At 48.0% G+C, this 25,902-nt stretch overlaps 1 long non-coding RNA gene across 1 annotated transcript; it reads right to left on the bottom strand.

The window, feature by feature from the left end:
* Nucleotides 1-1,099: 1,099 nt before the first annotated feature.
* Nucleotides 1,100-24,060, bottom strand: LOC109277782 (uncharacterized). The gene is made up of 3 exons (XR_002085329.2): nucleotides 23,911-24,060; nucleotides 19,675-19,744; nucleotides 1,100-3,111 (listed from the first exon to the last, which is right to left on the bottom strand). It is a non-coding gene; the product is annotated as an uncharacterized LOC109277782 (long non-coding RNA).
* Nucleotides 24,061-25,902: the final 1,842 nt, after the last annotated feature.

A 25,902-nucleotide genomic window follows, 5' to 3' on the forward strand; every position in this document is an offset into this window, starting at 1 on the left:
TCGTTGTTCACGCACCAGCTCGCCATCCATCCATTTTGCTATGTTGGCCGTTTGTCACGAGAGCTACAAGTGATGTCCTTCCAGCTGGAACTCACATAGAAACGACAGAGCCATGAGTCACCGCCTGGGAGGAGAGAACTGAATATACTGGCAGTAAAATGAGAATAAGCCTTCTGGAGAAAATGCAAACGGCTTCTGTCCAAACGATGCCTAATTGTTCCTCGTGTGAGATGACAGAGCTCAGCCACTGACAGTGAGGTGTGCGTCCTGCCCCTGAGGACAACTGTCCGTGGCACTAAACACAGCAAAGACCTCCTAACAGAGGTCGCCCTCCTCCCCACTGGGAGGCAAATGTGATGCAGGAAAGAGCCAGGACTCTGGCGAAGTGAGTGATCTGGCCGTTCAGCTCCTGGCTGGCTGAGTGAAGGTCAGCAAATCCACCCCCAACTCCGGGAAGAGCAAGATAATGACCCAGGACTAGGGGGGTCCAATTGCTTAGATGGTCTCCATCCCAATCAGACAGTCTGTGAACTCTCAGCCTTTGAATTGCTATTGCTGGGGTGGGGGGGGACATTTGGAGGACAAGGAGGGGTACAGAGTGCCGGCTGGGGTGCAGGGAACCATAGAGCAGCCGGAAAGCGGATGCTCGTGTCGCCATCTGACCTTGGCAAGTCATTTCAGCTCCGAGCCTCAGCGTCCCCATCGGCACCTGTTCACCAGGTGAGCGATCATCACGACGAGCCCTGGAGGGGGCACTGTCGCATCTGCACGAGGCCGCAGCGTCTGGGATTCAGTTAGTTTTTCCCAGAGGATAATGTGGATTCACTTTTACCAGATCTTACAGCTGGTGCTGCTGTAACTCTTACTATCTCGTGTTGACTACACGCAGGGCTCTGCTCCCTCTTTACTCTCCCAGCACAGTCACCTCCACTTGGCAGCTGGGGAAACAGAGGCTCAGAGAGGCTCGGAGATTTGGCCAAGGTCGCACAGCGGTAACGCAGGGATTCGAACCCAGGTCTGCCCACATCAGGAGCACTGTCTGTACGCACGGTGGTCTGGTGCATCTCCTCCCGCCCGTCCTCTGGCATATCTACCTCTTCAAACTGCCCTGCCTGGGGACAGGTAATGATCAAGCTAACACTGGACCAGATGTCTCCATTCAGGATCGAACAGCCGGGTTTCCAGACATCACCCCAGGCTGGAGGGTCTGCTGCTCACCTCGGCCACCCTCTGCTTGCAGCGTTTGGAAGCATCCAGTGACGGAGTGGCTGTGCGCTCGAGGCAGGCTCATTCTGGCAGTGCTCCTGCTTAAGCGTCATTAAGTAGAAGTTGCTGTTTCTGCTACAGATGGGGCCGCTTTGGTTTGGGGACATCGATGTGCTATGTTTAGAGATCGCATTCAATTTAAACGTCGCAGCCTGGCTCAAAATATTTCCAGTGGCTGTAAGCATACAATTTTCCATCTTCATCAGTATTCCTGCTGCAAAGTCCCAGGGAGGCATTGACCACATCAGAGTTTGCTCATCCCACTGGGGGATCCTCAGTGTTCTGAGAATCTAGGACTTTGCACTGTCTCCTTTTCTGTCTCCATCTCTCTCCAAGTGGATTTGGACTCAGGGTCACGGACGGACTCAGGGTCATGGACTGAGCCAGAAGGAGTGATATACCGGTTGGTTCCCATGAGCCTGGGGCAGGCACAGAGAGGAGTCTCTCCATCAGTGATCATGCCCAATCCCGGGGGACATCTCAGTGGCAGGATATCTTCCCCAGGACCTTTGGAATGCCGCTGACTGACAATTAAGCACGTGGGTTCATCACAGATTCAACAGGAGGCAGAGGAGGCAACGTTGACCTTGGGTCTGGAGACGCTTGGGTTCAAGTCCATTTCAGCCCCGGTGTCGTTTGGAAAAGCAAATTTCCAGTGTTGACTTTGTTGATCTACATTCGCTTCGAAGGATTTATCCTATTGTAACGTTGTCCTTTCTCGGGATTTTTTTTTTCTAATTTCAAACCATTTACTAGACAATAAACACAGGTAATAAAGGAACTAAGCAAAGAACACGAAAGAGTGCGTCCGGAAGCCAATCTGTCCCGCGGTGGCCATGCGTCGTTTCTCAAGCCGTGTGTTAGTAACGAGAATCCCCAATATTGTCATCCTTTTGGCCAGGCGGGTCTGGGCGGGAGTCTGTATCTATTTAATGTTGGCCCCTCGCTGTCTCTGCAGCAATCCTGCATCACCTTGTAGCAGAGACCTCCGCCGACCGTGCGGGACCCTGTTTGGGGCAGCCGGTGCCTTCCCTCCTTGGCAAGTCAGCGGGACAGCAACGTCAGGGCGGCCCCAGCATCTCACGAGCAGGCAGCCTCACCTGCCCAGACGCAGCCCATCCCCGAGCCAAGGCGAGCCTGGTTGTACAGAGCTGCCTCTTACACGGGAGTTTCGAACGGCCCGCGAGGGAGCCCCAGATGGGAACTCTTATTGGATGCAAACTCGCAGGGAGGCTGCGCGGCTCTCCCAGAAAATTAGACTGTGTTCTGTCCCATTAGGTTTCCTACGGCCCGGGCAGCTCATTGCCGAGCGGGGTTACCGGCTCCCTCTGAAATCCGTCCTCCCTCCGAGAGAGAGGTGGGGACCTCACCATCCCCGTCCACGACTGAGCCGCCTCCTCGGCCGAAGGTAAATATTTTCCAGAGACAGAGACGATGGCTCCGGGGAGACCAGGAAATGCAGCCAAGTTGCCCGAGCTCCTTCCAAGTTTTCCTGCTCCCAGTTAAAAACCCGACAGTTTTCTTCTGCCTCATATTGAACAGGCTACTTCCCTCGAGGGTATTAGTGTTATAAGCGTGCGCCTCAGATGCGGGGTGAGACCCACTATGGATTGCATTTACCAAAAATGCCTGCAAGGACGCCGTCCACATAACCTCACTGTGACACAGGGCTCTCGTTATCCCGCGGCGTGGGCCTGGTTTCCCGTCCTTGATCTTGGGCAGACGTGTGGTTCCGGTAGAAGTTACACTCTGTGACCTCTGAGGCCTCATCACAAAAGGCCCGATCCATCTTTCCAAGGAGGAAAGGTTTGGAGTTCATCAGCGTTCGTTTGGATCCTTCCTCTCCTGTTAAATAAGTGAAAATAAATTTGGCACATTTTTACAAAAACAGCATGCAGGGTGCTGGTGCGTTTTTATAGCACATTATCCCCATTCATTCGGGGATCCATTTATAGCCACCCTGTGGGGTGAGGACTGAAGAAATCACAGTCTTCCGAGATGGAGAATGCAGAATTTAGGATCTTGGGGTTTGAGGTGATTTTTTTCTTTGTTGTTGCCAAGCGTCTGTGCTGCTTGACTTTTCCAGAATAAGCATCTTTTAAAATAAAAACTGAAGTCATAACCAAAACACAAAGGGGCGTTGGCTGATGGAGGCACACATATGTTTTGCCTACAAGCTGTCACCTACCCATCACTGCCCACGCCTCTAAGGAGCTCTCGAAAGGAGATTTGGGGGCTCCTGGGGGGCTCAGTCGGTTGAGCGTCCGACTTCGGCTCAGGTCCTGATCTCACGGTTCGTGATTTCGAGCCCCGCGTCGGGCTCTGTGCAGACAGCTCGGAGCCCGGAGCCTGTTTCGGATTCTGTGTCTCCCTCTCTCTGCCCCTCCTCCACTCACACTCTGTGTGTGTGTGTGTGTGTGTGTGTGTGTCTCAAAAATAAATAAAAACATTAAAAAATAAGAAAATGTCGTCTTGAGAGGAAGTAAAATAACAGCCATGAAAAGTGCTAGAATCAGGACCATACTGTGCAGGAACAGGTGTAGCAACCACTCCCCCCTGTGTCCCTGGCAGCCGCAGGCACGGTCACGGCCGGACCGCATGCCCAGAACTGGTTGGTGCTCATGGCTGGTTCCTGGTAAACTTTTGAACTCTCTCCCTTCTCCTCTCTCTCTTCCTGCGTGTGTGTGTGTATGTGTGTGTGTTTAAAGCATACAGACCTAAAATGGACCTGTATTATTAATTTTCATTTGCTTACTATAGGCTAAGCATTTTATTCTTTAATATTATGTTATGTTTATATTATACCTGATAATTATATTTCTATCTTATATTTCCATTATTTTATAGCACTGATGGCCTTGGTAGTCAGGACTCCACATCATGGTGAATCGCCAGTCCTCCTATCCACAGTGACAGGATTATGTCTTCAATGAGAACGTCACCGTCTGGGACATTCTCACTCACCTGTCTCCCCTTCTCACTCACCACTAACAACACAGAACAACTGCGGTCACCCAGCCTGTGACGCGTGTGGCCGCAGTAGCTGCTTTTGAAGTGGGTCATAAATATTAGAGATCGTGGCAGAACCTTTAAGAATTTGGCATGTCCTGTTCTCGCCCCAGAATCACCCAGAATTCTATACCCGGCTGACGAACAGCCGTTTTTCTTATGGGCTTGTTGATCTGGGTCCATTTTTTCCAATTCACCTTAAGAAACTGCACATCTGTGAAGGTTGTCCTGAAAAGATGCGGGTCAATTGAACCGAATACCTTTCTAGTTTGTTCTCCCTCTTCTTTTACATTTAGCTGGCTCCCATCTGCTCCCTGGGATCAATCATTTTGTATTTCTTTGTTTCTGAGTGTGGGCTAAGAAATGACTTCACATATAAACGCTGTTATGTGGCCACCGTGGCAGTGCAGCTGAAGAGATGCTTGTTGGCATTCCTGTGCTATAAGGAGGCACAGATGTGGGCAGATGGCTAGCGTGGGGCACGATGGCAGTGTGGCCCCCACTCTGCAGGGACCCCATGTCCTCAGTGCTTACAAAGGGCGCTGCTCACTCTAGTTTACGCAAAAGCATCAAGGCCAACTTGCCCCAGGTTTATTCTGGAAACCGACAGCCATAATCCAGGCTCTGGTCGGGTGACAGACTCAAACAAATACCTATAAATTTACTTTGGGATTCAGACCTACAAACGCTTATGAGGTAAGAGTTAATCAAAGATAACTTTTGAAGATAGAAGAACCTATTTCTTGTTCTAATAAACAGGAACTAATCATAGTACCTAATGTAAACCTTTATTGTTCTTGATCACCATAAACATCTATTGAAAACTAATTAAAACTAATTAGAGTCAGAATTTCTGCTATATGCAGTATACAATAGTCAGTATACTCAGTAAACAACTCTGACCAGTATGTACTGGGGACTAAATGTGATCTATAGAGAAAGTAGATGGATGAATGGATGGATGGATGTGTGGGTGGTTGGATGGATGGATGGATGGATGTCTTGGTGGTTGGATGGATGGATGGGTGGGTGGGTGGATGGATGGATGGATGGATGTATGGATGTCTTGGTGGTTGGATGGATGGATGGATGGATGGATGGATGGGTGGGTAGAGGGGTGGATAGATGGATGAATGGACTGATTAACCACTGGTCTGATCCTTTCATGTGAAAGTTGGGAACACAGGCCTAGAGACTGAATCTGACCTACCAAAGGACGTACCTCTTTCTCACAGACATAGGTTCCAGCTATCTATTCAGACATGTCCTTTCTGAGTATCTTAGTCTGTTCTGATTATTATAACAAAACACCACAGACTGGGCAGCTTCAACATCAGAATTGTATTTCTCACAGTTCTGGAGTGGCAGTCCAAGCTCAAGGTCCAGGTGAGGCCCACTTCCTGGATTGTAGAGGGCTGCCTTCTTCCCAAGTTCTGACATAGAGAGCGGGGAGAGAGAGAGAGAGAGAGAGAGAGAGAGAGAGAGAGAGAGAGAATGCACATACCCTGGTGTCTCTCCTTATAATTCTATCAGCTGGGACTCTGCCCTATGAGTTCATCTCAATTACCTCCCCATAGGCACTATCATCAAATACAGTCATATTGGGAGTCAGGATTTCAACCTACGGATTTGGGGAGAGGGGAACACGATTCAGTCCATAGTGACTATAGATTCCATTAAAAAAAAAACAAGCAAAATCACAGGCTAAGTCATTTCAGTCTTTCCTCTCCTCAGAGAGCAGACAGAGGTAGTCAGCATTTTAGGACAAGGAGTCCCCTCCTTCTGTCAAGAACCATCCTGTGCCCTGTCACAGTAAATGCTCCCACAGCAGCTGAGCAAATGATATAGCTCCATCCCTAAGACTTAACATGCCTCCAGCAAGTCCCTGGCCTCTAGGGTCACATCCCCTGCAGGTCCCTGGAGAGAGTGTTTCACACTCAAAAACAGTGAACAGACCCCAGCCAAGTCTAAAGCCAGAAGGGTGGGCGTCAACACCCTCTGCCTCAAGCTTAAGCCCTAGCCTGCATCACAAGAGGGGCGGTGGGTTTGGAAAGAGGAATTCCCACAATGGCTGCCAACACCAGATGTGTCTCATGCACCCTCTAAGAGCCGGGAAGCCATATTTGGAGGATGCAGGAAAGAACAGGCTGATATAAGTTTAAAGAGGAGCCTTGGAAGGGATGCTGGAGACAGAAGACTGAGCTGCCATCACTCTCTCTGAATTGGCAGATCATAGTTCTGACAAATGTGCTGAAGGAAATTACAGGGCTGTGGGGAGGGAGCTGAGCGCTGTCCTAAACCATGGGCTCCACACTCTACAACTGGGAGCCGCTGGCCGTCAGGAAGGTTCCTCTGCCTTTCTTGTCACTTTGCGCCACTCCGTTTGTCTTTCAGACTTGGATCCGTTGCCACCTCGACAGCTGTCTTTAGACTTCTCTCTTCCTTCTGTCCCTGTTTCACAGAAAGAGATTTCCCTTTCCATTTGTTTGCTTTAATGTGGGCTGTTTCTCCCGGAGTGGGCTCAGAAAACCCGCCCCTCCACTCTCAAGCAAGCATCGATCATTCTGGATTCTTCCCAAGGATCAGCCCTGGTCTCCACCAGCACAAAACTGCTATCCCAACTCCCCACTCAACATAAATCCATGAGAGCAAGTTACTGTCACACTCGCTTTGAACAGAAACAAATTAAAAATCCAGGATGCCCCGATGATCGGGTTTGAATTTTCACCCAGTGTTCAGCATCTGACCAATACTAACTTAAGCTGAGCAAATTTAAGACCCGCAAATAAATTTTGCCTCAATAAAAGAAATAATAAATTCAGGTCCTAGTAGAAAAAATATATGGGTTTTATTGAGAAACATAAATCAGGTGAACTAGAAGAGTTACTTATTTTAGCAAAATAATTTTTCAGAATTCTCTCTCAGAAGGCAAGAGATTGGATTGGGTGAGATAGACAATATACCCCATAAATCAGAATAATTGCATTATTTCACTATCTCGGTGGCTCAGTTTTCTCCTGACAAAATTTTTTAAATTGGAAGATCATTTTTTACATTTAAAACATTTTATGATACAGTCAGCCACCTGTAAATGATAGCTATATACATATATATATGTTCTATAGAACTACAAATACTTCCATATAATTACTAAGATATACATGTAATTCTAAATTTATGTTAATGTGGAAATGCTGGGGTTCAGAGCCAATAGCCAAGGAATTCTTGAGATGTCTTTGGTACAAAAAGGTGGCTTTATTAAAGCACGGGGACAGGGCCCGTGACAGGGGTTGTGAGGGGTGACTGATTATATACTTTCAAGCTGGGAGGGGGTTAGGGACAGCACATGTCTTCAAGGAATCTTGGAAACAAGGTTTCCAGGACCCTGGGGGGGGGGGCTAGCCATTGTTAGGAAAAGGTCATTTGTCCCTGTTTAGTAAACCCTCAGCCATGACATCCTTCAGATGTATATCAGGGGGCCATATGCTTGGAGGATGATTGCTAACATATATTTTGGGGTGTGGAGATAAAGGAAGTTTCCAGAGGGATTTTTATATGATAAAGTAGACTCATGGGATCCTGGAGGCCAGGATAACGTTGAGCTAAGATTGTCTTTTGCTCCTAGCAAAGTGTCGTCATTAAGGCAGCTGAGCTCCTAGAGGAAGATCATTCTACCTGTTTTCAGGACTTGTCAATGGGCCGTAGTAGGGAAACTTACTTTGTTTAATTTTGCCTTTGTTTCCCACATCATATATAATTTATATACACATATATATTTAGATAAATGTATATACATAATATATCATTTATATTTGTTAATATAAATGACATATGTGTGTGTGTGTGTGTATATACACACATGTATATAATTCTAAAAAGTTGGCTGTGAATTCACGGTTGACTCAAAACTCAATGGGGGCGCCTGGGTGGCTCAGTCGGTTAAGCGTCCGACTTCGGCTCAGGTCATGATCTCACGGTCCGTGAGTTCGAGCCCCGCGTTGGGCTCTGTGCTGACAGCTCGGAGCCTGGAGCCCGTTTCGGATTCTGTGCCTCCCTCTCTCTCTGACCCTCCCCCATTCATGCTCTGTCTCTCTCTGTCTCAAAAATAAATAAACGTTAAAAAAATTAAAAAAAAAAAAAACTCAATGGACACTATGGGGATCAGGCCATCAGGCCATAAATTAGCATCCGCACGGGGTTGCAGTGGTTTTTGAGAGACCAAGCAGGAAATTGGAGCTAGAGTCACGGTTTCCCAAGTCCCATGGTTAAGTGGGCAGATCTTGCCTTTTGAAATACACTCAGCCCTCCACGTAGGATAAGCTCCCATCCACCAACAACTATAAATTTGGCTGAAGAAGAAGATTACATTTTATTATGTTCCATACAAATCGTTTTCAAGTCCTAAAACGGGGCAGGTCATTAGACTGAATTCTCAGATCCCTTTCTATCCGCTGGGCCGGTGTGAGAAAATCGAGCTATAAACAGCAGTGGCATCAAAAGGGAGATGTCTCCGCTGGCGTCTAGGCTTCCATTATCAAGCTATCGATTTTTATAACTATTTTCAAATACTATTCCTTTCTTCTTTTACTCTTTAAAAACAGGCTCGTATCATCATATGTCTCCACTCCATTTTTATTACCCACCGTCTCCAAATCCTAACTCAAACGCATTGTGGTTGCATTAGAAGGTAGGCAGATTATGGCACGTTTCCGTCACCGAATCTCAAAACCAGAGCTAAGCCACCTTGCACGTATGCTACACTCAAGATTTATGAGAGCAATATTGAGTAAAGTTTAATTAATGATGCAAACAACACCATCATGCTCCAGGGACATTTAACTCCAACCATCTGCTTGGCACGGACACACACAAAAATTAATTTCTTCTCATCATCACAAGGAAAGGTATAGGGAGAATTAAGATATGTTTTCAGACCTTCTTCTTGGTCCAACATCTGTTGAAAGAAATATGCATTTTGGTGGTCGGGAGTTATTAAAATAAAGGAACTGACATATTAGTTGCTAAGTAAGGATCAAACTTGTGCTGGGCCTTGAGCACACTTACCTCATTTAATGAGCTTTTCCCCTGGAAGTGTTGGACGGGGGTGGTGGCCATCTCTCCAGATACCCGTGCACCCCATCTCTTTCTATTTATAGCACTATGATGGATTGCATCATTAGCCTCCACTTTTACACCTGCTGTCGTGGGAAGATGCCAGTTCGTCCCATCAAAAGGCCCTTTTGACTTGGAATTCAACCATGAGCCTTGCTTTGGCCAAAAGAAAGAGACATAAGTATTGGGGATCCACATCTGAGTCTCAGATTTCTCAGTACATCCACGGTCATTTCTATCATGTATTACCTCATTTAAAAAAAAGAAAGAAAGAAAGAAAGAAAAGGAAACCATTGGTGTTCTTGTTGCTCTGCTGGGCTCCTGTGGGCCTCTGACAACGCCTGGAGAAGAGTGTGGCTGTGCTAGCCCACTGGTGACAGGGGGACAAGGACAGATGCGTGTGAAGGAGAGCATCTCCAACTCAGCCACCTCACAGATGTTGGAGGGAAAATAAATGAGTAATTTTAATATATCTTTTTTTTTAAGTTTGAAACAATCACGAAGTCACACAACAGTTACAAGTATAGTGCAAGAAATTCGGGATGCATGGGTGGCTCAGTGGGTTAAGCATCCGACTCTTGGTTTCAGCTCAGGTCACAATCCTATGGTTTCATGGGTTCACGCCCCATGTCCGGCTCTGCGCTCGAGTCTGCTTGGGGTTCTCTCTCTCCCTCTGTCTCTGCCCCTTCTCCACTCGCGCTGTCTCTGTCTGTCTCAATTTAAACAATTAACTTAAAAAAAAGAAATTATTTTTCCCCTGAACTGAACAAGAGCAAATTGCCAATCTAATGCCTCAACCCTTTAAGCAACTGAAGTGTGCATTTCCTACACCAAGAACAAAACCACCAAAGCCTCACGACAGCCATCAACATCTTCACACCCACACATTACTGATATTTAAGAGTCAAACTTCATTCAGCTTTTTCCAAATGTCACAGTCATGTCCTTACAGCAAAGGAGCCAATCCTGCATTATGGGCCGTTGGTGGGAACCTTCTGAACCTTCTCTTTCTCCTGGGATTGCTACTGTATTGCTTCTCTTTCTACTGGGATTGCTACTGATTGCTACTGGGATTGCTACTGTATTGCTTCTCTTTCTACTGGGATTGCTACTGATTGCTACTGGGATTGCTACTGTAAGTGACCAGACGCTGACGGTGGTGTCTGTGAGCGCCTGGGGGAGACCTCCGTCCACGCTGCCACAGAGAATAGCGGAGCCGTAAAGACATTATTCACTGACTTTCTCTCCAGCATCTGTGGGGTGGCCGAGCTCCTGCTAGAGAGGCTCTCTGACGTGTATCTGTCTGTGTGCCCCTGACGCGGGGCACAGCCCTTGAGCATCCAGACCCAAGGACACAATGAGGCACTAGACCGAGTGGCCACAAGGCACCAACTCAAAAACAACTTCTACCTGGAATCCCAGAGCACCCATCTGGAAAGAAGGTGTTCTTTTCTCTTTTAGTCAGGGAGTCTGAATTTTGCTGCTTGGGGTTTTATCAAACAGCCATTCTCTACCTATCCCTACTGTGCCGACTCACAGTAAATGTTTATAATGGTTTATTATCGCGAGTATAAACCCTAGCTCCGCCACTTCCTAATTCTCAGCCTGTGTAACTTCATCTTTCGGTGCCTCAGTTTATCCATCCATAAAATAGGTACTGGAAAGGCTGGATGGCCCCATGAAGCCCTTATCACAGTGCCCCATCCACTACAAATATTCCACGATGTCTCATATATACGGAACACCGTCAGGCTCTATATAATTACCAGCACTATCGTTGATAGTGTGCCTCAGGTTGCCTAACAAAGCCACAAGCCCACAAGGCCCCCCATGCAAACAGAAGAGGAAAAAGACAATGGAAATCTGGCTACCAGGACTTCCGATATTTACTGTAAATTAAAAATGATCCAATCAGACATTTCCAGGAGAAAAAAAAAAAAAGCTAAACTTGAACTTTAATTATCTACAAAGACAGTCTCCTGTGACCTACACATCCCTTTGCTGCTAGAGGGAATTTTCTGATTAACTCCGTTTTCCATTAAAACACAAGTATTAATCCACTATGGGAACACGAACCCAGTCACTTAATACTTGTGATGCACACAACAGAAACAAATTAGTGTGAGTGTGTTAGAAAATACTCAGTTACTCCACGAAAATATGACTTTTTAAAAGTTAAATTAATTAGGCTTATTTCATTTTTGTTGCCTTCTAATAAGGTCATTTATAAGAAAATAAACTCAGGCTTAAGAAGACAGTATATTTCACAGATTGAAGCAAGTAAGACAGGAGGCTTCCAAATGAGAATCCATGACCAGGCAAAATTCAGCAATTTAATGATTATTAAATTAAGCCCAGAAACTTAGTATTATTTTTAATTGCTTGGGATTTTGATTAATCACCGTCTTTAGGACACAGATTAGTGATTCGCATACCAAGGCTTCCATCCATCACTTGCCTGCTCCTTTTCCATTTTCAGTGATGATTTGTCAGCTCCTGAGTGGAATTAAAGATTCTAGGTGATCCCTAACATCCCCCTTTGTGTGGAAGAGAGGAAGTGCATTACTTCACAAAGGCTACATCTCCCCTGCCCGTGCCTACTGGGTTTCTGTTTAATCTGAGCTCAGCAGAGACCAAGGAGGTGGTAGGCTGCCCTGATGTCACAATATGACACTCTACGTCTTGTCATGCAATGACGTAATGCATTCTATCTACAGAGCGCTTAGCACATCGGAAGGACTTTCCATATAGTGCTATAAATAGAAAAAGATGGAACCTGGCTTGTCCATGAGATGGCAGTCTAAAATAATGATCCAAATTCCTTTTCAACTCATTCTGCAACCGAGGACATGCTGAGAAGAGCTAAAAATTCTTTGCATTATTGACCCAACCCACGGCCAGTCTGTAAAGCTCGACCATAGCCGCATTGCTACATGGTTCAACAACTTGGGATGAGATTGCTTTGTTTAATCAGCCAAGACTTACTGAGAACCACCTGGATGCCAAGCACTTGCCTGGACACTAGCACTTCCTAGAGGAAAACGAGGGTCCCTATGATCGTGCAGCTTATTTTTTTTTTAGAGCAAAACAGACCGTTAATCAAGTAAGTAGACAACATGTGAGATGGTAATAAATGCAAAGAAGAAAAATAGATGCATAAAGAGGAGGAAGGGATAAAGAGTGAGGACAAGGGTTGTTATTTTAAATAGGGCGGTCATAGAATGCTTTACTGCAAGGCACCAGTGGAGGTGACAACGGACATGCATGATGACAATGACATTGGTGATGACCACAGGTGTCCTCTGTTGTGGCTGTATTCACCACGTGGCATGCCACGTCAGAATCTTACAACCCTGCAGAGTAGATTCTGTTACAGACTCCTATTTTAAGGGGAACACAAGGTTAAATTCCCTTTTTCAAAGTCACCCCATAGTAACTGTGTTGCCACTGAAGCATTTTTTTTTTTAAATCATGGACCTGCTGGCACCTGGTACGGAGTGATACCAACCAGACACCATGACTCATTCTAGCTGACTGCTTAGGAGTGCACTAAGTTGAAAAGGGCATAGTCACTGGTGGATGTATGTCTAGATACCAGGAAGATCTCCCATCACTTCCTGCATTCCATCAGAGCCAACGCTTCACCTGACCAGTGTTTGATCTAGGCATTGTCTGCCTTGTTCTAGTCATCTTCCAGAAGATGCCGGGAGCATTCGAGAAGTGCTGTGGCATTTCATGGTCATACCTTGCTGCAAATACTAGATGAATGACAAAATTTAAACCGGATGTTTTCCAGACACCTGCTGGTGACCAGAGTGCATCTACATATAACAATCCACGATGTCTGAGCAGCAGGACTTTCTTGGTCCTCCATGCTTTCCTGTCAACTGGCTGGTCACACCGGGAAGCTAGCAAGGAAGAGAGGGTAGACTAGACTGGGGATGGTGGAAATAAGTTCCAGGAATCTGGGGAGGGGTCAGAGACACACGTAATTAGCTCGACATATTCAGTGAATGACGAGATACCTTGAGTGAAAGGTAAAGCCCGGTTAAATAAGGGCGATTAGATGCAGCCACTGACAGTAAAGAACCCAGATGCCACTGGCCACTGCTCACTGTTTGGAAGTGGAAAGAGCAGAAATGATTGCCATTTATGGCTGAAGATGTTTTTAACAATCAGTAAGTATCCACCTCAGGGAATTCTGCCACTTTGTCTGCCTGCTATGTTCTTGCTCCAAAATTTTTGTAGCTGACTCCTTGCTATCCAAGTTGCCACTCAAGAGAAGCTTTTCCTGACCTTCCTCCCAAAGCCACCTGGCTTCCTCCAGGCTGCTTCAATTACATTATCTGATTCTTTGGCATCATCAAATTATCCTTGGCTTAATTACTCGTGTATTTATTCATCTGTGTGTCTGTTGTCTTTTCTGCTAGAATCTAATGTCCTAGAAATTAGGAATCTCGCCTTCCACGTGAGCTGCTGTTTTCTTAACGTGTAGCACAGTGCTTGGCACATAGTGGTTACTCAATAAATGAATGGCCCTTACAAGTGAACAAGCTGGAGAAGAGCAATGAAGTCACTTGTCTAAGGTCATGGACATTCCCAGGGGCAGAGCTAGGTCTCAAATTTAAGACTCTTGGCTATTGGTAGGTTCTGCTTTCCAGACTCCTGGTGAAAAAACAAAATCCTTTCCTATGGATGTTTAATGGTGGATGTCAAACTGAATGGTGATGTTTTGCAGATAACAGTCCTGGGAAAGATTATACTTATTTCTTGCTTTGTTTTGTTTGCTCAGTAAAGTTTTGCTACTCAGATGGTTCGGCACTGAGGCTCTTCTGGGGCACACAGATTTCACCTCCAGAAGAAAATCTGGAAATGTTTTTTCTTCTACAGATGACATTAACAATTTAGAAAATGGTTTGAAACATAAAGGCATTTCACAGAAATGCCAATAAGAGTTAGCAAATCTCATTAATGAGATATACTAACTTGGAAGTTACCACGATCCTATTTCCCAGTGAAACTATTGTAATTAAGTCAGCACGCGTCTGTGTTATTTAGAAAAATAAGTAATTACACTATGCCCTTGAGACATATTACTAATTGGGTGCATTGAGCCAACACTTTCGCGGTCTTGTCTGGTACTGAACTTGATAATCTGATGCCCAGGACCACACTCAGGGCAATGGACTGCCTCCTACAAGAACACAGTAGTGCCCCAGCAACACTGCTGGTGAACTTGAGGTCACACAGCAAAATGACAACTGACATATACTCCGACTGTTGCTGATTATAAACAGCACAACGCTTTTAGTTCAACACACAATGACTAAGTAACACCAACATATCAGGCCTGTGAGGAACACAGGCTTTATGGGTGGCATGTGTCCACACGGTAAGTTGGCTGCAGAAGGGTATTAAAAAGGGTCAAAACTCAAAGATGCATTAGTATCACAAAATACGGTATCTGAGCTTACAAGAAAATTTGACTCCAGTATCTAAAGCAGATACGGCACATACAAAGGAAGTCAAATCTAGCTCCTGACCCATTCAGTACCTCAAAGATGAATAAGCCTAGAGATCTAATGTGTAGCTATGGTTAGTAACACTGCATTGAATACTGGAAGTTTTCCAAGAGGGTAGATTGCAGATGGCCTCAGCACACGTGCAAAACTGGTAATGACATCAGGAGATGTGTCAATTAGCTCAACTGTAGTAACCAGTCGCTAGAAATATAATACGTATAATGTATATATAATACGTACCCATGTTGTACACCTTAAATATGTACAATTTTTACACTGGGACATTTTAATGAATGAGTATTAAAGAGTGTTTATCGGGACGCCTGGGTGGCTCATTCGGTTAAGCGTCCGACTTTGGCTCAGGTCATGATCTCACGGTCCGTGGGTTCAAGCCCCGCGTCAGGCTCTGTGCTGACAGCTCAGAGCCTGGGCCTGCTTTGGATTCTGTGGCTCCCTCTCTCTCTGACCCTCCCCCATTCATGCTCTGTCTCTCTCTCTCTCTCAAAAATAAATTTAAAAAATTTTTTTTAATTTAAAAAAAATAAAAAAAAAACCAAAAGGGAGAGGAAACAGGGTTCTGAGATGCCCATCATATTAGAAACTCACCCCATCACCATCTATCCCCGTGATGGCAACACTGATGAGCAAAGGCAGCCACTCAGACTACAAGTGTCATGAATATTGGTGGATTGTGAATATACATTTAAGAAATATTCTTCCACCAATGAAGACCCACTTGTTACCCAAGTAAGATGTGAGGTGACTCTTCTGGGTCAGAGTAGGCTTGAAAGAGCTATCAGATGGATGCTTTCTTTAACTCACGTTAATAATTCGATTACGTCCTGCCATTCTCAATACAGAAGACCTGAGTTCTTACCTTACTATCTTTAAGGCAGGAGGAACATGACACTCCTGAGATCGTCATGGGGGGTCAAGTAGCCTTATTGAGGAAAAACCCAATTGTGAAACAGTCATTCCACTCCTAACTTTAGCTAGTTAGTTCATCAACAAAGGGCACTGGATCTTGGACAAAGGGCTGCAGGTAGCTCCAGAAAGAATCCCCACCATCATGGGACATCCAGTTTGGATTACACAAGCTGTTGATGGTGAGCTACGGTTATCCGTGCCTTTCGTACAGAGAAAGAAAGCACGACTGAACTAGAAGTAGTCTTATTCAGGAAGTTCTCCAGAGTTGCATAACTCGGTTTATATACAGAACATTTACATATATATGCACACACTCACACATATACATGTGTGTGTGTATATACCCAAATAAAACCGAAAAAGTGCATGTGTATAAATATATATGTAAAATAAATATATATGTAATAAGTACACGTCTAGAAAACATTGTATACATACACATGTTTTCTGCTTTATTTTCAATACTTTTTATCGCCATGTGTTCAAATTTACTAGTATCTTTTTAAAATTTTTTTTAATGTTTATTTATTTTTGAGAGAGAGAGAGAGAGAGAGAGAGAGAGAGAGAGACAGACAGAGTGCGAGTGGAGGAGGGATAGAGAGAGACACACACACACAGAGAATCTCAAGCAGGCTCCAGGCTCCGAGCTATCAGCACAGAGCCTGACGCGGGGCTCAAACTCACGAATTGTGAGATCGTGACCTGAGCCACAGTCGGACACTTCACCAACCAAGCGACCTAGGCGCCCCGGCCAGTATCTATTTTGCCATTAACGCCACCCAATGAACATCCCCCTCACTGTGGTTTCCATCCTTAGAATTTGACTTGAGCCTTTTTATGTCTCCCAAGCCGTTAGTGACGTGGGTTTAAATCATACACTAACGAAGCTAGAAAACAGTATGATGTGATCTGTAAACGGTTTCTAAAACATTTTGCGTATGTAGTGAAAGGTCAAATGACCGAAGAGAAGGCAGAGCTCCAGGAAGGGGTGTCAGTTAGCTATCGCTGAATAACACATCACCCCAAGCAGGTGGCATAAGTGAATCGTAAGCATCTCTTGTGATGCTGGCTGGTCTGTGCATCTGTGGGTCAGCTCTACAGATGCACAGATGCTTCGACCCAGGAACGTCATCGCTAGGTACACCCAAGTGCACACAGGAAACGAGTACAGCAATGTTCACTTAAGGGAACTATCTGGAGGGATCGAGTTCCCATGCAAGGAATCCGTTAGCTGACTTCCATTTCCTCGGCATTAGCTGTTGGAACACTTATTTTTTTATCGCTAATTTTTCGTTATGTTTTTGCTTATTTTTCTGCATAATCGTGTGGTTTTCATCTTCATTTACTCACATTTCCTCACCATGAGTGTTCATTAAAATATTTTAAATGAAGACTTCTTCTGCCTTTCTAACCCTGTGCATTGGGTCTTTGCATTTAACAGCTTTTCAAATTCTTATCACAGCATTTCAGGCAGTTTGCGTGTTACATTCTATTACGACGATTCTACCCAAGGTTGTCACAATTCAGAGATTACAGCTTCTGCAGGATGGTTTTTTCTTTTTTTTAGGAATATATTCATATATTCACTTTGTCAGCCATCAAACACATCCCATGAGCCTGCATTTAACATCTCATTTGATAGCATAATTCGACAAAGGGGCTAAAAGAAGCAATTTTTATTAATATTATGGAATGGGTTTTACAGGGGTGTTAGACAGGCACACACTGTCATCCCAAAGCAAACATTTCTGCATTTCTAGCACTGCCAGCAAGGCAAAAAGAGGAAAAGGGGAGAAAGAGGCAGGACATGTGAGAACTTCTCCTAATGATGTAACTCTGGTTGTATAATGCCTTTTTTTCTCACGCAATCTTTCCAGTCTTTTCTAAAAAGAATCCAAAATTATCCTCCCAAATGTGACAAACACCATCTGTGTTGTTCTTGGGGTTTGAAAACATCACTACTTGATCGAATAGTTGAAGAAAATATATGCCCTATGCAAAATCCACAGACGTTATCATTATGTGCCCAGACAGTATTTCCTGAGGGCGTAGAGACAGAAAATCTCATGGGTACTCCTGAGGCACAGTACCTGGAACAGAAAGACTATGGTGACAGCCTGGCCTCTCTCGTTTCTGGCCTCCCACAGCTTGCACCCCCCGGAATGCCTCCCGTCCTCCAAGCCTGTGTCGTTCAGGCAGGCTGGCCACAGTGATGGGTTCCGGTGGGTCCGTGATGCAAGACAAGCCAAACAGAGCCAGCGGACCAGACAGGGAAGAACGGTGTCCTCCCCGAAGTGACCACAATGGCGGGACGGACATTGGGAGCTGCTGGTGGCCAACTCGCCACCAGGAGGGAAGATCCTGCTGGAGACGATGCCAACCCAGAGGAGAGACAGGAGACAGGCTGCTAAGGACGCTGCTTGGACACCTGCACCCTGACGTCCCTGGTCCCCGCCCCCCTGCACGTCTCCATCCACATGAGGAGCCCGAGTCCCCTTTCTGCTTGAGTTGCATTGGCACAGCACCAAACGGCAGCCAGTGGACAAAGCCACCTGACCGACGCCACGGCAACCCAGAGGGAGTCTTCCAGTGGGGACACGAACGCACAGGGTCCCAGTGCAAAACACAGAACCAAACAGATACAGCCTCCGGAGAGAGAGGAAGACCACTGGCTACCTCTCCAGCCGTCGCTATCTCATACCTCATCCTTGGCAACAAGGCCTGCTCCCAACGCTCCCAACTGTGAATCCTAAAAACGTCAAATATGCACCTGACCAAACCCTCTGAAGCCAGGACCCACTGGGGATCAGCTGGGATCTGAGGGGAAGACCAATGGAGGGTTTGTGGAAAGGTGGTGCTCCCTGGCAGAGACAGACAAGACAAGAAACATCTCCCTTCCCGCCTTTGGGTGAGCTGGGTGAGTTTGTGATCCCTGGAGGAGCTGCAGCTGTCTTGTGATCATGAGGAAACAAAGTTGGAGAATGACAGCCAGTGGCCTGGGTATCGTGGAGTGGAAAAATAGAAACATTCTGGATGACACCGCTGCCCCACTGGATTCACAAACCAACGGACCAACCACCTCCGGAAGTTTTGTTACGAAAGGGTATTAAGTCCTACCACGTCAGCCACTTTCGGGTGGCTTTCTCCTAACTGCAGCTGACGTCATCGTAAATAAGACACATGTCTCGTGCCTTCTCCCTGGTTTTGCAACTGAGGCTTAGGGGATGTTCATTAGGAGTGTGCAGGTTTCCAAAAGCCCCTGGGTATATAACAAGGTTGCATAAGGAAATCCTTCCTCAGTGATCGTGATGGAGCGTCGGGACTGAGAATGAGAATATTGAGTTTGGAATGATCTAGTTCTTAACCAGTGGCTATCTACTTAGAAAGTTTTGACCACTGGACCTCAGTCACCTCTTCCTCACTGGAAGAGATCTTCTAAGGCAGACAGAACACAGCCCCAGACCGCAGGTGTTGGGGTCGGCAAGAACAGAGCCCTCACTGCACAACCCCACGGGTGGTGTTCTGGCCAATTCCTCCCGTACTTACACACTCACGGACTCTCTCATTAAACAAGTACTCATCAGCACTTACTGTGTGCCTAGCACCGTAGAACCCAAGTCCTTTAAGGGTTGAAAAAGAAGGAAAAGCACGTTCAGGCTCTGTCATAACCACACAGCAGGAAAGCAGCTGTAGAAGATACTAGATGCAAGTGTGTGGCTGTGTTTCAATAAAACTTCATTTACAAAAGAGAGGATGGGCCGGGTTGGGCCCACAGCTGTGGTTTTCCCACCCCCGATCTAAGAAAAGGACCCCTGATCTAAGTTTCCATGCATCTTACATGAAGGGTCCCAGGTACACATGGCTGTGGTGTGTGAAGTCTCTGTCCATCGAATGGTGACCTCTTGGTTCTCCACCATGAAAGCAGAAAGGAGGAAAAAGACAAAAGATGAAATTATTGGGGCGCCTGGGTGGCTCAGTCGGTTAAGCGTCCGACTTCGGCTCAGGTCGTGATCTCACGGTCCGTGAGTTCGAGCCCTGTGTCGGGCTCTGTGCTGACAGCTCAGAGCCTGGAGCCTATTTCGGATTCTGTGTCTCCCTCTCTCTGACCCTCCCCCATTCATGCTCTGTCTCTCTCTGTCTCAAAAATAAACGTTAAAAAAAATTAAAAAAAAAAGATGAAATTATTAACGGAACCCTTGGAAACTGAGGCAGGTCACCAAACAGTTTACCAACGAGCGATATACATTCTGAACTTCATTCTCTTTGAAATGTCACATTCCTTCTGGGAAGTGCCAACAAATCACAAGGTCCATATATAATTATCTCTGTGGAAAGTTGGAAGCCACACGTGTGTTTACAGTGTTATTTGTTCGATGAGAATTCGTGGTGCATTTGGGTGGATTGTTATTTCCTCCTCTGTCGCTCAGACTTCAGTTTCGCTGAGCCACCATGCCTCAGGTCGCACAGGGGACCTTTTCCGTTCTCAGGTCTTCTCCATGGTTGGATAAGTCAGGCTGAGGAATCTGAATCTCTGCCCCAAGTGGGCCTCTCAGCCTTGGGGCTGCGGATGCAAAAAGCCTTACTCCAAAAAAATCTTTGGGCAAGATTGGCCACCTGCCCCAAAGGAATTCACTCCCAGACCCTCTTGGGGACCTTCCAAAAATGAAACCAAAAAGCAAAAAAAAAATCAAAGTGCAGTCCATTAAGTGTCCGACTCTTGACCTCTGGTCATGATCTCAAAGTTCGTGGGTTCGAGCCCTGCATCAGGCTCTGTGCTGTTGGGACTGGGGATTCTCTCTCCTTCTCTCTCTGCCCCTCCCCTGCCTGTGCTCTCCTGTGCTGCCTTCTTGGAGTGAGGAGACGAAGCCCAGTTTAAAGGCTTCCCCAGAAATCCTGCTCTTAGCACAGAGACGGGCCCCTGAATGTTGGCAGCAGCTTTGTTGACGATAGTCAAAGCCTGGAAACAATCCCAGTGTCAACCAACACGTGAGGAAATAGACAAGTGGACGTATATCCCATCCCGGCAATAAAATACCGCTCAGCAATAAAAAAAAAAAAGGACTAAACCACAGAGTCATGTACTCATGCACGAATCTCATGAGCATTTGCAAGAAACCAGACCCATCACGGTGCATGAAAACACGGATAGGATATTCTAGAAAGGACAAATCCAGTTTGTAATGAAAAACAAAACAAAACAACAACTAGGGTGGGTGATGAATGTTCTAGATCTTTTTTTTTTTTTTTTTTTGGAATGTGCTAGATCTTAAAAGTTTATGTATGTACTTTGAGAGACAGAGAGGGAGGGAGAGAGAGAGAATCCCAAGCAGGCACTGCACTGTCAGTGCAGGGCTCAAACTCACCAACAGCGAGACCATGACCTGAGCTATAATCAAGAGTCAGAGACTTAACCAACAGAGCCACCCAGGCGTCCCTCTATATCTTGACTGTTACATAAGTATGTATATTTATTTAAATGATTCAAACTACGCATTGAGCATGGGTGTGCTTTGCCACACATAAATTATTTCTCCAAAAAGCTAATTAAAAAAAAATCCATACGTTCCACAAACCAAAGTACACGGAGCTTAAATCCAGCCCAAGTGTCACCTACACTAGTCGCCATCAGCGAATCCAACTGTTGTCTTCTGCTGGATAGCCAGAGCCCTCAACCCCACTGCCCTACTTCTCACGTTGGAAGCTTCCTGCCTAATCTCTATAAGCAGCCACAGCGAGCCTTTAAAAAAAAAAAATGAAATAACTCATGTTATCCCTTGGCTTAAAACCCTCCAAACACTTCCTCTAGAGGGTTTGAGGGTTTTTTTCGTGGTTTATGACACAAGTTCAGCGGTGAATCACAGAGGACAACCCCCCCCCCCACACACACACACAGTGCAGTGCCTTAAATCAAAAACAAATGTATTTCTCGGTCAAGGCAGTGACACATAGAGGCGGCCAGCCCAGGGCTGGCATGGGAGACCCGGACAGCCCTCTTGGTGCTCTACTGTGTGAAGCTTCCATTCTTGAGGTCACCTCGTGGTCCAAGATAGATGTTGGGGCTCCAGCCATTACATCCATGCTCTGGCCACCAGAAAACAGGAAGGCACCCCTCCTTCCATTAAAAACACATCAAGAAACTTTCAGGCACCACAAACGCTGACACATAGGTCGCTCATAGGGTCACATCTATCTTATGCAAAGAAGTGAGAAAATACAGTAATCACTGTGCTGAGCTATCAGGGTTTGTACAGTGAGGGAGGGAAAGGAGAATGGATTTCAGCAAACCCCCCCCCCCCGCCCCCCGAGGCCTCAGGTGTCCATCAGGGTCCGTGGGGCTCCCGTGCCCACCTTCCCCGACTCTTGTGGGCCTTCCTCTCCAGCCACCTGCCCCTCTTGGTGCACCTCCAGGCAGCAAATTGACTGCATTTTACCAGCCCTGCCCTGGCTGAACAGCTCGTCCGAGGACCCATGCTTTCCTCCTCTCGTCCCTGCTCCTGCTCCAAAGCCAGCCTTCCCCAGGACCTCAGGACCCACCACCCAAAAGAGCTCAAGCTCCTTCACTGTTCCCCGACCCACCAGCCTTCCGCATTGACCCAGGGGATCTATTTTGCCTAGTCAAGTTCACAGAGAAGAAAAACGCCTTCACCCAGGGGGAAAAGGGGGGGGGGGATGTATTTCAAACAGCAGAGAGGATGTTTGTGAAAAACGGGGCGTCGCTGGGCTGTCTGAGAACCTGCAGCTTCAGAGAAGGGCGGTTTCCAGGGAATTTCCGGCTATGCGCAGTGACTTCCGGGAAGCACAACCGACTTCAATGTCACTTAGCAATGCCCCTTCCGGTGCGTTTAGAGGCCGGCGTTAGGCGGAAAGGCTCACGGGAGGAAACTAGGCGGAAGGGCTCACGGGAGGAAGCGGTTGTTAGGCTGTGCCCTTGCCTTTCGGGAGTCAGCTCATCCTGGGACAGGGAACCGAGGGGCCGCGCGCGAGGAGCAGAGGCTGTGCACCTGCAGAGCGGGGTTAGCCACCTGCCCCACCCCCACCCCCCCGCGCTCAGAGGTGCGGACCTGCAGACACTTCAGCTCAACGTGGGCACCATTCTCCTCGGCACTTGACCCGACCTCGAGACTCCCCAGGAGCCTGTGTCCTGCAGGGAGGACTCAGGTGCCGACAGCTCCCAGGACCCAGAGGCAGAACCTCCCCTCCGTCCTCTCGCCGCCCGCCCTGCAGTTGCCGAATCCACCAGACCACCCCGACGCCACGTGCGCAGAATAAAACTAGCAAGATAATACCAGCTGATCTCCTCTGGAACTTTCTAGGCGCTGTGCTACGTGCCGGCTAACTTCCCTCCGCTCCACGAGTCTGTGCCGTTCTGCTACGGAGAGGGGGCAGTTCAGTTCTGTCCAGGAGAACTCGCACCCACCTCCCCCAGACGCCTGCCCCTGAGTCCCTCAGTCTCTACCTGAAACCCCAAATTGCTCTGAAATCAACCTCAGGTGCCCGCGGAGAGATCCCAGATTTCTGGCAAGAGACAAGCACTGTGGGCGTGCCTTCCTTCGTGGGCCATGATCGGCGCTTGGGACCCCTCGGTTGGGGACAAGGGGGCGCAAAACGCTGGGTTCCCTGGTCCTGAATCTCCGGACGCGCAGTTCGCGCAGAGGGGCGGTGGAGCCCCACTAGGGGACGGTTCGCTCCGTCATCTGTCCTCCCTGATGGACGAAGCTGGGGCAGAGCAGGCCCCGTTTTTAAGGGCCGGCACTCCCAGCCGCAGAACCTCAGCCTGACCTGGGGACGGGGCGGGGGGGCGGGGACAAGCAAAGGAACTTTCTTTCCCCTTGGGCACGCCCCCTTCCCTACTCCGGGGCGGCACCCGGGAATCTCAGGACTAGCCAGGCTAGCGCCCCGCGCCCCACCGCTCCCAGCGGGATCTGCCCGTCCGGGCTGGGGACCCGCTCCCGGGGCGGCCAGCCCTGTCGCCGGGTCGCCTAACTCCAGGTTCGGGCTCCCTACTCTGGAAACGCCTGCAAATCAGGGGCAATCTCCCGAGCGCCTGCGCGACAGCCACCAGCTCCTGCCTTACCTCGACCCAGCGGCGCCCTGGGAGCGCACTTCGCGTCCCCAGTGTCCGCGCCCTGCCCCGGCCGGTCCTCCCCGATCCACCCCGGCTCGCGCTCGGCTGGCCCTACCCCCAACAACTCAGTCACGGAGCTTCGGATCCCGGCGCTCCCGCCCCCGGCTGGGGTCCCGCCCACCCCGTTCCGCCCCTGGCCCCGCCCCCACCCCAGGCCCGCCCAGCCCACCTGACCTCCGCTCCTGGCGCGCTCCCGCTCAGGTTCACCTTAAGCTCCTCTCCGGCCCCGCCCCGCCCCACCTAGCGCACCTGCGCTCCTCCCTGGCCCCGCCCCCAGTCCAGGTCCACCCTACCTGCCGCTCCGAGTCCCCCACAGCCTCAAGACAACACCCACCGCTCACCTCCAGCCCCTTTTCTTTCCAGGACTGCCCCCTCTCCGCTGGGCGCCTTTCGGTCCCCAGGGCCGGGTCCCACCGCCCAGGCCCCGATGCGCCCCCAGGTTGGGTGGTGAGCGCCGGGAGCCGGGAGGAGAACGCGCGGGGTGGAGCATCTCGTGGGGTCCCAAGCGGCGGTGCGGGAGGAAGACCAGGAGGGAGAACGCAGGGCCCCCTGAGGGATCCCGTCCTTGGACCGAGAAACTTCCTCGCGGCAACTCCTTTCCTCGTGCTCTGCGTCGCAGCCCTGAGGATTGGACCCAGACGCTCGGCGACAGAGAGGGAGGTGGCCCCTTTCATCATCTGCCTTGCCCTTCCGAGAGGCTGTCCTGTCGCCTGTGCCCACTAAAGTGTCTTCCTGTCCTCCGGAGCACGTGTGTCTTTCCGAGACCTCCACTGACTGGGCACTTTTACCTGTCCTGTCCAGGCAACGTGGTGTCACTGATGTAACGCATCAGTGTGGTCTCCCCGCCCCCCCCCCCCCCCCCCCGGGATGTCCCAGCAGGCCAGATCTCTGTGGGCTGCGCTTCGGCAGTGAGAAGGCGTTAGTCCAGTCCTGGGACAACACTGTAAATTAATAGCGTTGTAGGGGACAAGAGCAGGCCGCCCCAAGATGGGCTACTTTGGTGTAAAAGTTATTTTGAGTTCAAAGCAATCCAAACTCAGCAGATTGAGGAAAAAGCTCACGTGCACCTCCCGTTTCGCTGCCGGCCTGCCCCCGGAAGAGAGCTGTTACCAAAGACTGCTCTTTACAAGAAACTGATCTGCATAGTAAGGCAAGCTTTGTTTTCCAAATATCTCTTCTGTCTTCCTGCTGAAGGTCTTCCTTCCCTTTGTATCCTCAGACCCTAGGGCTCTCCTTAGCTCTTATAAGCCTCACGTCGGCTCTTTGGAGTTTCCTGTCTGGCTTCCCGTGGATGACACTAAATTTGATTTTCTCCTGTTTATCTGTCTCCTATGCATTTGACTCTTAGCCCATCGAGAAGGACCTTGAAAGGCAGAGGAAATTCTTCCTCCCCAACATTGTCCATCAGCAAGCATGCAATGATGTGTGTATATGTATGTGTACACATGCCTGTCCATGTACATGTATGTGTTCTGAGATGCCGTGCAAACTACTTTTTTAAATAATTTATTGTCACGTTAGCTAACACAGCGTATACAGTGTAGTCTCGGTTTCAGGAATAGATGCCCGTAATTCATCACCGACATACAACACCCAGTGTTCATCCCAACGAGCGCCCTCCTCCGTGCCCATTCCCCGCCCACTTCCCCTCCAGGAACCCTCAGTTTGTTCTCTGTATTTAAGAATCTCTTATGATTTGCCTCCCTCTCTGTTCGAAACAGTCTCCCTTCCCTTCCCTTCCCTTCCCCGTGATCTTCTGTGAGGTTTCTCAAATCCCACCTAGGAGTGAACACATAGGATATCTGTCTTTTTCTGACTGATTTACTGTGCACACTGTATTTAACATTGTGGGTTACAGTCAAAAACGTGATGCCAAGCACCTGGAGTGTATACGTGGCAGGAGAATCCCTGCGTGCCTGGGTATATGTGTCTTTCACATTC

This window comes from Panthera pardus, unplaced genomic scaffold, assembly GCF_024362965.1.
Source record: "Panthera pardus isolate Hobbes unplaced genomic scaffold, ASM2436296v1 HiC_scaffold_14, whole genome shotgun sequence".
In the NCBI taxonomy this organism is placed as follows: Eukaryota; Metazoa; Chordata; class Mammalia; order Carnivora; family Felidae; genus Panthera; species Panthera pardus.